The 15537-nt window shown below is 52.9% G+C and overlaps 1 long non-coding RNA gene across 1 annotated transcript; it reads right to left on the minus strand.

The window, feature by feature from the left end:
* Positions 1-299: 299 nt before the first annotated feature.
* LOC141730610 (uncharacterized) lies at positions 300-1105 on the minus strand. Its single transcript, XR_012582213.1, has 3 exons — positions 1013-1105; positions 491-511; positions 300-402 (listed from the first exon to the last, which is right to left on the minus strand). It is a non-coding gene; the product is annotated as an uncharacterized LOC141730610 (long non-coding RNA).
* Between the last annotated feature and the right edge of the window lie 14432 nt (positions 1106-15537).

Consider the following 15537-nt stretch of genomic DNA (forward strand, 5'->3'; position numbering starts at 1 on the left):
AGGTTTCCCCAAATTCAACACGAGGGTCCCCCCATAGTGGGATGCTCTGGGATGCCCCCCTATATAGGGGACAGTCTCTGGTCACACCAGAGAGTGACCCATGGAGTAGAGCTCATCCAGCATCCTCGGGGTTCTCGTGGGTGCCAAGCTGGGGACACAAACCACCCTCACCGTCTGATACGTTCACGGGCAGGCTGCACCCACTTCCAGGTCTCTCACACGTGTAGGTGCCACTCTCGGTGACAGTGAAGTTGTTGCCTCCCTCCTGCCTCCAGCGCTGCCCATCCTTGTACCAGGTGGTGTCACCAGCTGTCCCTGAGCCCTGGCAGGTCAGTGTCATCCGGTCCCACAGCACCGCCGGCCTCCAGGGGGGCTCCACCAGGAGCTGGGTGGTCTGGGCACCTGCGAGTGACAGGGGACACCAGCCTGCCAGGGCCATTGCAGGGTTGGGGACAGTGGGGTAGGGACCTGGCATCCTCCGAGGACTCACCAGCGAGGCTGAGGATCTGGGCTGGAAGGGAGAAGGGACAGGGCTGGGTCAGGGTCATGGGGACACTGTGGACACCCTATGTTTGCACTGCCCACCTCCACCAGCCCTACAGCACCTGTCCCCACGGTCAAGTCCCATGGTTCTGTGCCCATGATCCCATTCCAATGGCACCTTTCCCCATGGCCAGGTGACATCTGCATGTTACGTGGCCCCATTCCATGTCCCAGTATCACTGTTCCCCTGTCCCTATCCCCACAGTTCCCAAGCCCCAAGGCTCCTTCTGCCACATCCTTGTCCCCACATCTCTATCCCCCTCTTCCTGTCTCCACATCCCAGTTCCCCTATTTCTGTCCCTAAAGCCACCCTAAATCTCTGGTCACACAGAGCTCCATGCCCTGCTCTGCCTCTGCTGCCATTGGTGACCTCAGGGGACCTCACAGTCCCCCTGTGCACCCTCCCCACCAGTCTCTGCCTCACCAGGGCCCATGCCCAGGGTGTCAGGCCTGTGCCTGGGACACTCACCCCACAGGAGCAGCGCCACCTTCCCAGCCATCCCGGTGTCCCCAGCCATGTGCACTGGCTGTCACTCGCTGCTGTGGCCACCGCTCCCCTGGCTTGCGGCTCTTCGGATGAAGGGGAAGGAAGCGAGATCACGTCTGTCCCCACGCGTAGGTGGCCCTTGGTGGGGGCAGGGTGGGGACAGGATGGGGACAGGCTGGAGACAAGGCTGCATAGTCTGGGGACATGGTGGGGGATGGTGGGACATGGTGGGGACATGATGTTGCCACAATTTGGGTCTAAGGCTGTGTAGGGAGCCAGGGATGAGTGTCCAGGAGAATGGGGTGCCCAGGGATGGGGTCCCAGGTAAATGGGTGTCCCAAGGGTTGGGTAGACTCAGACTTGGGGATGAGGATCTCAGAACAATGTGGCCTCCTGGGATTTGTGATCATGAAATGGGGGTGCCAGGGGAAAGGGGGACCTGTGAGAATGGTGGTCCTGGGGGAATCAAGGTCCCCAATGGCAGCGGTGTCCCATCGTCTGGAAATACCGGGATGGTGTTCCTTGGGGTTGGAGATCCTGGGGAATTGCCGTCCAGGGATGGGCGTCTCAGGGAAGGGCTGGCAGAAGGAAATTGGGTTCCAAGGTTGGGGTCCCAGAGGAATGGGGGTGCCAGAGTTGGGCAGTGCATGGGGGGGCATGGGGGTCACAGCTCCTTCCCTGGGTCCCTCAGATTTTGGGGTGAGGCTAGGCCCCGCATAATCACCCCTGGGGTGTTTGTTTCCTGGCCAGGCATTACATGGGGGTCCTGGGTAGTTCGGCCTCTGTGTCCTCACCTGTCCCTGACATTTTCCTATCTTTATGTCTCTTTTTTCCTTATTCTTCTTACTTTTTGCCATATCCCCTCACCCCCAGCTCCTGGCTCAGACATCCTGGGGTGCACCTGAGCAGGGAACAGGTTGGGGGACCCAGGGCAGGGGGGAAATGGGGAGCAGGGGGTGCAGGGAAGGGTGAGGACGCTTTGAGGGATGGAGTTGCTGGGCTGTGCCTGCTCAACACTTTCACTTCCTTTGTCCTGGAGGAGCGGGAAGAGGCTGTTTGTGCTGAGGGTCAGATGGGAAAAGGGGTCTTTCTCTGTTTCTAGGGTGGCACATACAGGGTGCTTCTGTCCTCCAAGGTCTCTCCTCTGGAGTTCAGCTGGGGGTTCCTGTCCCAGGGGGTGGCAGTTCCAGAAATGTCCCTGCACATTCCTGGCTGGGAGCCCGTCCCAGGGCTGGCACATTCTGGGGACCCCTGCCAATGCAAGGGTGGGGCCCAGCCATGGCCCAGCCCCACTGCACAGGGATGGCCATTGCCCAGCCCTGCTCTGCCCAGCCCCAGGTGGCAGCCAGCACTTGAGTGTCCCCCCTGCCCCCTTGGCTTTGATTCTGGCAGCTTTAGAGCTGCTGCAGAGGTGAGAATTCTGTGGGTGGAAAAAGGCCCCCCCACAGGATGAGCTGAGCTGTGGTTTGCTCAGCCCTGCAAGAAGCACAAAACCCCAAAGAGAGCCTAAGCAGTGTCTCTGTGAGGACCTTTGATGGTTTTCAGAGCACGGCTGGCTGGAAAAACCCCTGCAGGGGCATCTGCGAGGGAACCAGCCCAGAAATGCAGCAATTGATCATTTGGACCCTGAGGCACAAGGGGCATTTCCACAGATTCCTGTGCACTGTCCCAGGGATGGACAGAGCTTTTCCCCTTCCTACAAAGGAAGTCAATCAAGTTTCAGGGTGGGAATGGGGACCAAAATTGGGAGAGTTCCTAAAGATGGCCCAAGAAAAGGCTTCCTTCAGGCCTGGGTTGCTACCCAGCAGGCAGGGAACAATCCCATGGAGCTGTTGGACACTCAGGAGGATTCCCCACTCTGTGTTATCCGCAAGCAAACGCTGCTGTGGTATGTACCAATGGGCTCCTAAAGAGAACTGAAAACTCTCATTTCATTGTGATTTGTTTGCGGGTTTTTTGAGAGTGACTTATTGGGAAAGCAATTGATTCTATAAAGCAGAGCATTTATACCTTGCCAGTTGTATTTTCACTGAGTTTTTACATATTGGGAAAATAATGGTGTGGTAAAGATTTTTGGTTTTATTCTATGGCTTTGGTCTGAACCAACTGGTCTTCAAGTGTTGCCTGGGGTTGCTGAGCCAGGAAATGGGGGGACCTGACCCAGGGGTGTGTGGGGCAGGGACACAGAGTCTCCCAGGACTGCCCTGGAGTGCTTCAGGGATAGGGCTTTGCTGGGCTCTGAGCCACCCCAAACTCTGAGGCACCCTGGAAAGGAGCTGTGACCCCCATGTCCACCTAGCCACTGCCCCTCCCTGGCACCCCCATTCCCATGGGAACCCAACCATGGGACCCCCATTGCCTTGGTCTCTCCTCCGTGGAGACCCCCATCCCAGGACTGCCAGTGCCCATCACCACCATTGCCTCGATCCCATCCCATGGGCTGCTTCTTCCCTCAGAACTCCTATTCCCAAAGGTCCCCTTTTTTCCTCTGCACCCCCAACCTTGGGACCCAAATTCCATGACCCCAAATCCCTGGGGACCATTTTCCCACAGCACCCCCATCCCTGTATCCCCCCAGGCATGGAGACCCCAATTCCTCTTGACCCCCATTCTCCTGGACACCCATCCTTGGTTCCCCACATCCCCTGAGCCCCCTACTCCTGGCAACACCATCCCCACCATGTCCCCAGCCTGTGCCCAGCTTGTGACCACCCTGCCCCCACCAAGGGCCACCTACGCATGGGGACAGATGTGACCTCGCTTCCTTTCCTTTCATCCAAAGAGCCGCCAGCCAGGGGAGCAGCAGTGAGTGACAGCCAGTGCACATGGCTGGGGACACTGGGATTGCCGGGAAAGTGGCACTGCTCCTGTGGGGTGAGTGCCCTGGGCACGGGCCTGACACCCCGAGGATCGGGAGGGGAGGGGGCACAGGGAGGCTACAGGGTCCCCTGAGGTCTCCAATGTCAGCAATGCCAGTCCATGTTACCCACAGTGGACCTTGGTGGGACTGGGGATGTAGGGTGGCTTTGGACACTGGAACAGGGGCAGGAATTCAGGGATGGGCATGTGGGGACAGGAATGTGGGGACTGGCATCTTTGGGCTCAGGGAGCTCCGGGGATTGGAGAAGGGACCTGGGATGCAGGGACAGAAGGGGACAAGAACTGTGAGGATGTGGCCATGGGGATGGGACCATGGGGATGGGACCATGAGCTGGTGGGGGTGACCTGGGCCAGCATGGGCTGTGTCCATGGTGTCTTTGTTCTCAGGGTGTCTACAGTGACCCCATGTTCTGCCTCAGCCCAGGGTGGCTTCAGTGTACATGGTCCCCCTGGAGGCCGGCAGTGCTGTGGGACCGGGTGACACTGACCTGCCAGGGCTCGGGGACAGCTGGTTCCACTACCTGGTACAAGGACAGGCAGCGCTGGTGGCAGGAGGGACAGAACCGCCTCGCTGTCACAAAGAGAGGCACCTATAAATGTGACAGATCCGGCCCTGGGCGCAGTGCCCCCGTGACAGTCTCAAATGTTGAGAGGGGATCTGTGGAGAGCTTTAATGTGGAGAGCTTTATTAATAGTTGGTTAGCTGAGAAAGGCCATGCTGACATATTGCCACTGGTCAAGCTGAGAAATCAGCAGTCAGCAAGCTGAAAGGAGATGTCAGCAGCTTGCAATCAGTGGCCTTGCTGCAACATGGAGAAAGGGAGTAGAGATTAGTCCTGAATATCTCCTAAGAATATGTAGAAAGTATCAAAAGTAGGACCATAGGAATGTAAAAGTAGGTGTAACTGCTGATATGTAACTAACCAATCCTGAGCTCAACTTTTGCAATATGCATGAAGTTAATTACGAACTGTATTTAACCCGCTGTGCTGATCAATAAAATTGGGCCTGTGATGATCAACCTGATGTCCTGGTCTCCTTCCGTCGACAAATGGTGGAGAATGCGGGCAACGCTGCGGGCAACGACGCGGCAACGTTGAATCCCTGTCCTTTTTTCTCGGATTACAAAGAAAAAAGGGAACTCGCCACGGTCCGGAAGTTGGGTGAGAGTCCTTGCAGCGGGACGGTGCCGGATTATTTACAAAGACTGGATTATTTATAAAAAGCACCCTTGAGGATCGCTCAAGTCTCTACGTGCCGCCGAAGTCTGGAAGCTGCTAAACAGTGCGCACTGAATAGGTATGGATAGGCAAGCGGCATATGATTTATTCTCCTCATATTTAGAAAAGCGAGGGGTAAAAGAGATAGATTTAAAAAAGGAATTACCGGGGTTGTTAGCTTATGGTCATTCTATAGGTATGTTTACTAACCCACATACAGTACATGAGCTTTCAGAGTGGAAAAATTTTGGAGAGGTGTTAATGGACTCTGTGTTAGATGGGGATAAATCAGCTAAAAAGTTTGGGAAATTATGGCGGGTGGTGTATAATGCATTGCTTCAGCAGGTCTCTGAGAGAAAGGCAGCAGAAAGGGCTACAGAAGCTCATAAGAGGAATATAGGATATGGTCGTGAGGATGACCCTTTAGCACCTTCTGTAACTAAGATACTTATGCCTAAAAATCCCCAGCATAGTGGTGTTGAGGACATGCCTTTAGAAAGTGCGGAACCGTCTGCGCCTCCCTTGTCTGAGGGGGAAGGCGAGCCGGGTGGGAGAGGTAAAAGCAAGCCAGCTTTGCCTCCACTGCCGGCTTCAGGCGGGTCGGATGGTGGGGGGGGCAAGCCAGCTCTGCCTCCGCCGCCGGCTTTGCCTCCGCCGCTACCCCCGGGCAGGCCGGCTCCGGTTACAGCTCCAGCGGGGGGGCCCCTTCCCCCGTGCGAGCCGGCTCTGCTCGAGCGTGCTCCGGTTTCAGCTTCGGCGGGAGGGGGGCTCCTTCCCCCGCGCGCGCCGGCTTTGCCTGAGCAAACTCCGGTTGCAGCTGCGGGGGGGTCGCTTCCCCCGCGCGAGCCAGCCTCTGCTTTACTGCCTTCCCAATGCGAAAACTCGGCGCCTGCACCAAAATGCCAGCAGCATAGCACCTCCAAAGAGCCAGCTCCCATCCCAGGGGCACACCGTGATCTATGGGGGGAAATGGCTAAACAAAGGAGGGAAGCTTGGTCTGCTTTGGCAAAAGAGGCGATGCAAATAGGAGATGGTGAAGCCGTAGAAATTGCTTCTAGTCTTGCATGTCCTGTTACTTATACACCACAATATGATGCACAGGGGAATTTTATGCATAATGTGGCAGCATATTCTGCCTTAGATTGGAAGTTGTTAGCTCAGCTACGTTCTACAGTTAGTCAGTTTGGTGTAAAAAGTGAACCTGTTAAGCAAATGTTAGATTATCTCTTTAACACTCAGATTTTATGCCCAAATGATTTAAAAGGGATAGTGCGTTTAATATTTACTCAGCATCAACAATTATTGTTTAATGCACATTGGCAAGCATTAGTAAATGAGTCAGTTGCTGTACAACGGGCTCCGGGAGATCCATTGCATGGAGTGACAGTGGATGAATTTATGGGATTAGGAGCATTTCTGCGTACAGAGGCACAGATGATATTGGGACCAGATAAGCTTAGAGAGGCTATGAGATTGGTGCGTACAGCGATAGATATGGTTAAAGAGCCAGGGGGATTACCAATTTATATGGGTATTAAGCAAGATAGAGAAGAATCATTTGGAAATTTTATCGATAGGGCGGCTGCTGCTATAGACCGGGCCGGTGTGGCAGACTTTCTTAAGGGGGCGATATTGAAGCAGTGTGCCCTTCAAAATAGTAATCCAGCAACCCAAAGAGTATTATCTACTTTGGGAGCAAATTGGACCATTGAGGAAGCATTAGAGCGAATGGCATTAATGCCAACTGTTTCGCAGGCATTTCTAGTAGATGCTATAAAGGAGTTAGGATTGGGGTTACAAAAGCAGGCAGAGTCTAATCAGAATCAGGTGTTAGCTGCTCAGAATCAAGTGTTAGCTGCTCTTGCTCCTCTCCGAAGTGGCTCACTGCCGATCCAGCTCCCACAACACCACAACTTGTAGACGGCGGTCGGGAAACTGTCAGCAGAGCGCGTTTCACGGGGGCCGCGCCCAGACACAAGTAGCTGCCGTGACATCAGAGACACCAGCACCAGCTGCCGTGACATCGCAGCCACCTCTTGTCTGCAACCCGCAACAACAGGGAGCAAATACCAACTGGAGTAAAGGGTCCTCTTATATTAAATGGACAAACATGTGGAACATTATTATTAGGACGCTCTTCTACAACTATGTTGGGATTATTTGTTTTGCCTGGAGTTATTGATGCAGACTTTACAGGGGAAATACAAATCATGGCTTACACCCTCTATCCTCCAATTAAAATTACAAAAGGACAACGTATTGCACAATTGATACCGCTATCACAAATGACCTCTGGAATACAACCATTTACTGAACAAGCACGGGATGAAAAAGGTTTTGGCTCCACTGGTGTTACACTTTTAACTGTGGATTTACAAAACAGACCAAAGCAAAAGGTCACAGTTACTTATGGGCATCAAAGCATAACCCTTTATGGATTATTGGATACAGGAGCAGATACCAGCATTATTTCTCCAGAGGCATGGCCACAGCATTGGCCTCTATTCCCATCAGCAAACATGCTCACCGGAGTAGGAGGATTTACATTGGCAAGCAGGTCACCTTCTTTGTCTGTGTCCATTGAAGATCAACAAATATCTGCTGTGTTTTCAATTGTGCAACTGCCTCCTACAGTCTCCTGCCTAATTGGAAGGGACATTTTAACACAACTGGGAGTGGTGTTAACTAATCAGCACCCTTTGGGGTAATTGCCATTGCTTGGACTTTCCCCATTCCACTCACCTGGAAAACAGATACACCGGTGATGGTTAAGCAATGGCCTCTAAAAGGGGATAACCTTATGCATGCTCATGATCTTGTTTGCACAGCAACAACCATTTTCCTCTTCGCAGATTGACATTATTAGAAATACCCTTGCTTCATATTCACTTGATATTGCTTCAGAGAAAATTCAAACTACAAAGCCTTGGAAATATTTGGGATGGACTTTGATGGATCAAAAAGTGATACCTCAAAAATTGGAGTTACAACTGGACATTAAGACTCTACATGATGCACAGAAATTACTGGGGGACTTACAATGGCTAAAGCCTATTGTGGGAATACCGAATCATTTGTTAGAAACCCTGCGGCCTTTGTTAAAGGGTGTTGACCCTACTACTCCTGTATGCCTGACACAGGAGCATCGTCTTGCCTTGCAACAAATCAGTGACTGTGTACAACAGGGGTACGTGTCTCGTCGACAACTCGACCACCCTATTGACCTTACTATCTGGAATAGCCCTTGCCACCTGCTTGGTGCTCTCTCTCAACAACAGGAGAAAATGGGGGAGATACAGGTGTTGGAATGGTTGTCTCCACCATTACAGCATAAGAAAACAATATGTTCAAAAATTGAACAATTGGCTGCATAAAAAAAAAAAAAAAAAAAAAAAAAAAAAAAAAAAGACGTCTCAGAACTCTTGAAGTGGATGGTAGAGAACCTGCTACCATTAGACTGCCTATGGAAAAAGAAACTTTGGACTGGTACCTGATTAATTCAAAGGATTTACAAGAAGCTTTATTGACATCGTCTGCAAAAGTAGATACCAGCAAATTAGTACCTAGAGTTTTGCAATGGATGACAGAATGGAACTGGATTACTCGACCCTTGAGAGAAGAATGCCCTATAGAAGGAGCTATTACAGCCTTTACCGATGCAGGAAAGAAGTCAAGGCGTGCTGCTGTCACTTGGCAAGAAAAAGGACAATGGAAACATCAAATCATCACAGCAGACCCTGCGGATAGTTTACAAACTTTGGAATTGTTGGCAGTAGTATGGGCAGTATCCAACTTACAGGGACCTTTAAATGTGGTTACAGACTCTATGTATGTTGCAGGAGTAGTCAAACGAATAGAGGAAGCAGCAATTAAGGAAGTGAATAATAAATGATTGTATGAGTTGTTGGTACAATTAAGGAAAGCTCTACGGGAAAGAAATGCAGCGTATTCTGTGCTTTGCACTCTCCTCCTGAGGAATTGGACCTTTTTGGCAGTACAAACGCCAGTTTGTCTAACACTACAGCTGGTGGATGGTTTAGCTTTAAGTCTTCAAACCGACCACAAGAAACATGGGCCACCCTAGATTCATTCCTGAATGTGAGTGAAATCTCTCCGCAGCATTACAGTAAATGTAACAGCACCAAAATCACTGCACCAATGAAATTACCCATGGGAATATTTTTAATTTGCGGAGACAGGGCGTGGAATGGCATACCAGCTAGACCACAGGGTGGACCCTGTTATTTGGGTAAACTGTCATTGTTTCATCCTAATGTGTCCTTGCTAATGCAGCTGAGTCAAAATTCAAACAGAAAGAGACGTACATGACTTAGACTGCAGCTCGATAGGAGATCCACAATTTTGGGGCACATTCAAACAAGTGGTTGTTTCAACTATCTTGCCGGGAGGATCTGCCAATAAGGCTATGAATTTAGCAAAACAATTAGGGTGCTGGGCAAAGAGTGAACTGAACAAGACATCACAAATCCTAGACATGCTAACCACAGATGTGCAGAGTGTTAACCATGCTGTTTTGCAAAATAGAGCTGCCATAGATTTTTTGCTTTTAGCACAAGGACATGGATGTGAAGAATTTGAGGGAATGTGTTGCATGAATCTGTCTGACCATTCGGTGTCCATTCACAGTAAGATAAAAGAACTACAACAGGGACTTCACAATCTGAAGGAAGAAGAAGGTTTAGGAATCGACGAATGGCTTAAAAGCTTAGGACTTGGACCGTGGCTAAGAAACCTTGTGATCTATGCTATAGGACTGCTGGGTGTAATTTTAGTGTTTTTGCTGATTTTGCCTTGTGTTTTTAATTGCATTCAAAACATGGTCAGCCGTACAATAGCAAAAACCTGGCAAGCTAATTTCCTTGCACAAGAAGAAAACGGGGGAAATGTGGAGAGCTTTAATGTGGAGAGCTTTATTAATAGTTGGTTAGCTGAGAAAGGCCATGCTGACATATTGCCACTGGTCAAGCTGAGAAATCAGCAGTCAGCAAGCTGAAAGGAGATGTCAGCAGCTTGCAATCAGTGGCCTTGCTGCAACATGGAGAAAGGGAGTAGAGATTAGTCCTGAATATCTCCTAAGAATATGTAGAAAGTATCAAAAGTAGGACCATAGGAATGTAAAAGTAGGTGTAACTGCTGATATGTAACTAACCAATCCTGAGCTCAACTTTTGCAATATGCATGAAGTTAATTACGAACTGTATTTAACCCGCTGTGCTGATCAATAAAATTGGGCCTGTGATGATCAACCTGATGTCCTGGTCTCCTTCCGTCGACAGGGATCTGTTGAGATTCATAAATCTCAACAGGTCAGGGTTGCCCCCAACAGGTCTGGATGGGCTCCATTTTGTAGGTGGCCTCACACCCCCTGTGTGCTGAGAGCCTGTACCCTGCAAACAGGGACATCCCAGTTCGTCCCAGTGCACCCAGGTATCCCTGGTGCCATGGGCACCCACCTTGGACCTGTCTCGACCCCTCAGCGAGATGGGACCCTCCTGTCCCACAGATGATCTGGTGCTGCAGGTGCCAGCACAGGCGTTGCTGGAGGGACACACGGTGATACTGCACTGCCGGGGCTGGTTGAAAAACACGGTCACCAGGGTGCGATTTTACCAGGATGAGAAGGATCTGGGGGGGCCCATAAATGGGACTAATCTGTCCCTGTCCCCTCTGCAGCTGAACCACAGTGGCTACTACAGCAAGGGCTTGGGGAGGTCCATTCTTTCATGGTCAGCAGCAGTGACAGTGCACAGTGAGCACTCCCATGGATGGAACTCCAATCTCCTGACACCCCAAAGCCACTTCCCAGTGGACTCAGAGTCACAGTCCTCACCTGCCCTCTCCTTCCCAGAGCTCTTCTCGGTGCAGGTGCTGGAGGGTCCCCCAAAGCCCACCGTGGGGTCGCCCCTGACTCTCAGCTGCCTCAGCACCCCCAGCCCCCTGCAGCCCCGAGCCCCCCTCCTGCACGCGTTCTACTGGGACGGGCAGGTGGTGGGGGGCCCACAGGGGTCCCCGCAGCTGCTGGTGCCCGCCGTGGGGGTCTCCCACTCAGGGAATTACAGCTGCCCGGTGCACTCCAAGGACGGAGCCATGCAGAAGAGCAGTGCCCGGCTCCGCTTCACGGTGTGCAGTGAGTGCAGGGATGGGCATGGGGAGCCCCCACAGCCTCCTCGGATGCAGTCCCTGGGGACTTCCACGTCCCCCAGACACCTGCCCTGGCTCCCCGCATCTCTGCCCAGTGCCCTCTCACCCCTCTGTGGTGTGACGCCATCCCTGACATCCCCCCATCACACCCATCCCCTCCCATCTCTATACCCCCACACTGGCTGCCAGCCCCTCCCTGTGCTCTCAGCCCTATCTCTGTCCCCACAGTGCCCGTGGACAATGCCAGCATCACACCTGGTCCCCTGGCACACCAGGTGCAAACAGGTGACTCCATGACCCTGCGCTGCTCGGTGCAGGTGGGCTCAGCCCCTGTCACCTTCACCTGGCTGTACAATGGGCAGGAGGTGGCCCGGGGTCCCCTCATGGAGCTCAGGGACATGGATGTGGGACATTTGGGCACCTACCAGTGTGTGGCCACCAACCAGCTGGGACAGGACGGGCCAGGGTGTTCCGGGCACTCAGCCCTGAGCTGACCCTGGAGGTGACACCTGGCTCACCCTGGGTCACAGGTGGGGTCACATGGGGTCACCAGGGTGTTCAGGACCCTTGGGGTTCAGGGTGACCCCAGTGTGTCCCCCTCTGTCCCCAGCAGTGGCTGTGAATGTCAGGAGGACCCTCCTGTTCCTGCTCCTGCTCCTGGCTGTCATCGGGGGCTGTCACTGGTGGCACTGCCGGGGTGAGTGACAATTGAGGGGGATAGGGAGTCCTGGAGTGAGGAGAATCCCCCACAGTGGGGGCAGAGATCAGAGATCCAGTGGGAATTGGGGTCCAGTGGGGATTTGGGCTCCCATGGGTGGTTGAAGCTGCTGAGGTCCCAGGAAGATTCAGGGGTCCTGGGGTCCCCTCAGTCACCTCCTCCCCTTTCCCTTGCAGCCACTAGGAATTTCCAGGACAGGTGAGTGGGGGGCTCAGGCTGGGACTCCCCTTTTCCCCTCCCCAGACACCACCCAGACCACCCCCTCCACCCCCCCCCGGACCTCCTAACAGGAGGGGGCTGTGCTCAACACCCATATCATGGGCACTGAGGGGGCAGAGGGTGAGTACAGGGGGAGACCAGGACACGTCACCCACGAGTGTCACCCCCTTACCCAGGTCCCCAGAACTGGTGTCACTGTCAGGGCCCCCACAGGTGTCCCCCAGCCCTGCCCCTCCTCGAGATCCACAGGTGACCAACACGGAGCTGTCGAGACCCCAGGAGGGACAGCGGGACCCCTGTGACTGCAATGACGTGCTGTGACACTTGGGGCACTGGGGAACATCGATTCCCTTCAGGGGTCTCTTCTTCCTCTTCACAACACCCCATGGGGCCCCTCCTTCCCCCTTCCAGTACTGAGGGAGCACAAAACGTTTTTCCCTCTTATTGTACCCAAAATGCAGTTTTTTGGTCAAACTGTTTGAGAAACAAGGCTCACTCTTTAAAATTTGTAAATGTTTAATAAGGGATAAAAGGGACAGTAAACAGCCTGCTGGGTGCTTGGCAATTGCCAGAGGCACACGGATAATTAGAACAATTCTTCATACATACATTTTCATTGTATTGGTGATACATACTCAGCAGGGTACGTATAACATATTCAAACATTCTTTCCAGTTCATGTGGTCTGGGAATTCTTTTGCTTGGTTTGACCCTTGATTAATTTTCATAAAGTAAACACCAAATTGCAGATTAAATTTATATATTTTATGTCCTCACAAGGCCCCCCTGTTCTGTGGTTTGACAATCCGAAGCGTCAGTGGTAAATTCCTCTTTGCATTCTTTCTTTTGATGTTTTTTCACTTGCTACTTTTCAATGTGTCCTTCTCATACAGATGAGATAGTCCATCAGTACGTTACATCAACATTAGCTAGTTCACAAAATTATCTGAGTTATTCTCACCATTGTCACTTAGTCACTTTTAGGGTAAAGAGGCAGACAATTTGTAGTCTATCAAAAGCAGTTAAAAACTGATTAAAAAATGTATTACATCAAAATAATTTGGAAAATCAATATAATAGAGAAAGCCAATGACTACATAGTTGTTCATAACAGGGGGAAGGTGTATGGAAGGGTTTATTTGAAATATCCTGCTCTGATTTTGTCATCAATAAATTCAATTCATATGTCTAAATCATAAGCAGTTTTACCCGTGACAGGATTTGATGAGTGATCTCTCCTGGTCCTTGTCTCAACCCAGGAACCCTTTGCTCAATTTTCTCTCCCCATCCAGATGTGGAGGGCAGTGAGAGAGCAGCTGTGGTGGGTGCAGGGCATCCGGCCACTGTCCATCCACGGCAAGGCAGGGAGGAGGAGGAGGAGGGTCCAGGTCAGGTTGTTGAGCAGATTGGTGTGGGATTTGCAGTAATGCTGGAGCTCTCTCAGTCCCTTGGGGAGAGGGACAAAATGATCAATTGCAGCGTTTCTAGACTGGTTTCTTGCACAGCTGCCCCTGCAGGGGGGGATTTCCAGCCAGTCCTGCTCTGAAAACCATCAAAGGCCCTCACAGAGCCACTGCTTGGGCTCCCTTTGTGGTTTGTACTTCCTGCAGAGCTGAGCAAACCACAGGCAGGCCTTTTTCCCCCACAGAATTCTCACCTCTGCAGCAGCTCTAAAGCTGCCAGAATCAAAGCCAAGGGGGCAGGGGGGACCCTCAGGTGCTGGCTGCCACCTGGGGCTGGGCAGAGCAGGGCTGGGCAATGGCCATCCCTGTGCACTGGGGCTGGGGCATGGCTGGGCCCCACCCTTGGATGGACACTGGCTTCAAGGAGCAGGAATTTTGGAGCTCCTTTCTGCCCAGGGCTCCATTCCCCAGCTGCTCTTGCTGGCTCAGATCCTGCAGGGGATGAGCAAGAATGGAGAAGCCTGGAGCCCCCCGGAGCTGCCATGCACCAGGACAGGAGCCCCTTGTCCAGCATGTGTCTCCCCTCTGGGACAGGATCCCCCCAGGACAGGAGCCCCCTGGACCTGCCCCACCAGGAGAGAGTATACCCCCCCATGTGAGAAATGTGTCAAACGATCTCTTCCATCTTCTGCAAGAGAGAGAAAGTGAAAGTGTTGGCAGGTAAAAGCTGGACACCCACATCCCCCACAGCCTCCTCAGCCCTCTCTGCAGACCCCTCACTCTCGCTTCCCCCACTCTGAGGTTCCCCCAAGCTGTTCCCTGCTCAGGTGCCCCCCAGGACCATCAAGGTACGAACTGGGAGGTTGTGAAATTGAGGGGTAAAATGATAGAAATAGAATAAAGAGAAGGAAAAGTCATTGTAGTCTGGGTCAGCACAGACTCAGAGCAGCTCAGAATTGGTCTGGGGTGAGCCCTGGGCTGCCAGCAACTTGTGGGGGCTGTTCTGGGTGTGGTTCACCCCAAAATCTGAAGCACCCAGGGAAGGAGCTGCAACCCACAGGCTCACCTGGCCCCTGCCTATCCCTGAAACCCCATTCCCCTTGGAACCCAACCATGGGACCTCCATTCCTTATGTCCCACCCTCTCTGCAACCCCCATCCCGGTACTGACATTCCCCAGGATCTCCATGGCTCAGGACCCCATTCCCAAGGAAACCCCTCCCGTTCATTCCATCCCCTAAAATCCTCCTAGGACCAACCATTCCCCCATCCCATGAACTCAAATCCCTCAGCCCGCACAACTACGGGGATGCCCATTCCCATGGCACCCCCATCACCGGACATTTCCCCTACTCACCATCCCCATTCCTCAGTGATCCCCTTCCTGCCTCCCCAAACCTTCCGAGCCACCCACTCCTGGGAACCTCAGGTTCCACTGTGTCCCATGCACCTGTGTCCCCACCCTGCCCGCACCAAAGGCCACCTACATGTGGGGACAGACATGACCTCGCTTCCTTTCCCTTCATCCGAAGAGCCGCCAGCCAGGGGAGCGGTGGCCACAGCAGTGAGTGACAGCCAGTGCACATGGCTGGGGACACCGGGATGGCCAGGAAGGTGGTGCTGCTCCTGTGGGGTGAGTGCCCGGGGCACGGGCCTGACACCCCGGGGATGGGGAGGGGAGGGGGCCCAGGGGGGCTGCAGGGTCCCCTGAGGTCCCCAATGCCAGCAGAGCCAGTCCATGTTACCCACAGTGGACCTGGGTGGGAATGGGGATGTAGGGTGTCTTTGGACACTGGAACAGGGGCAGGAATTTGGGGATGGGGATGTGGGGACGGGACTGTGGGGACTGGCACCTTTGGGCTCAGGGAGCTCTGGGCATAGGGACAAGGGAACTGGGGTGCAGGGA

The sequence above is a fragment of the Zonotrichia albicollis genome, chromosome 11, assembly GCF_047830755.1.
Source record: "Zonotrichia albicollis isolate bZonAlb1 chromosome 11, bZonAlb1.hap1, whole genome shotgun sequence".
Lineage (NCBI taxonomy): Eukaryota > Metazoa > Chordata > Aves > Passeriformes > Passerellidae > Zonotrichia > Zonotrichia albicollis.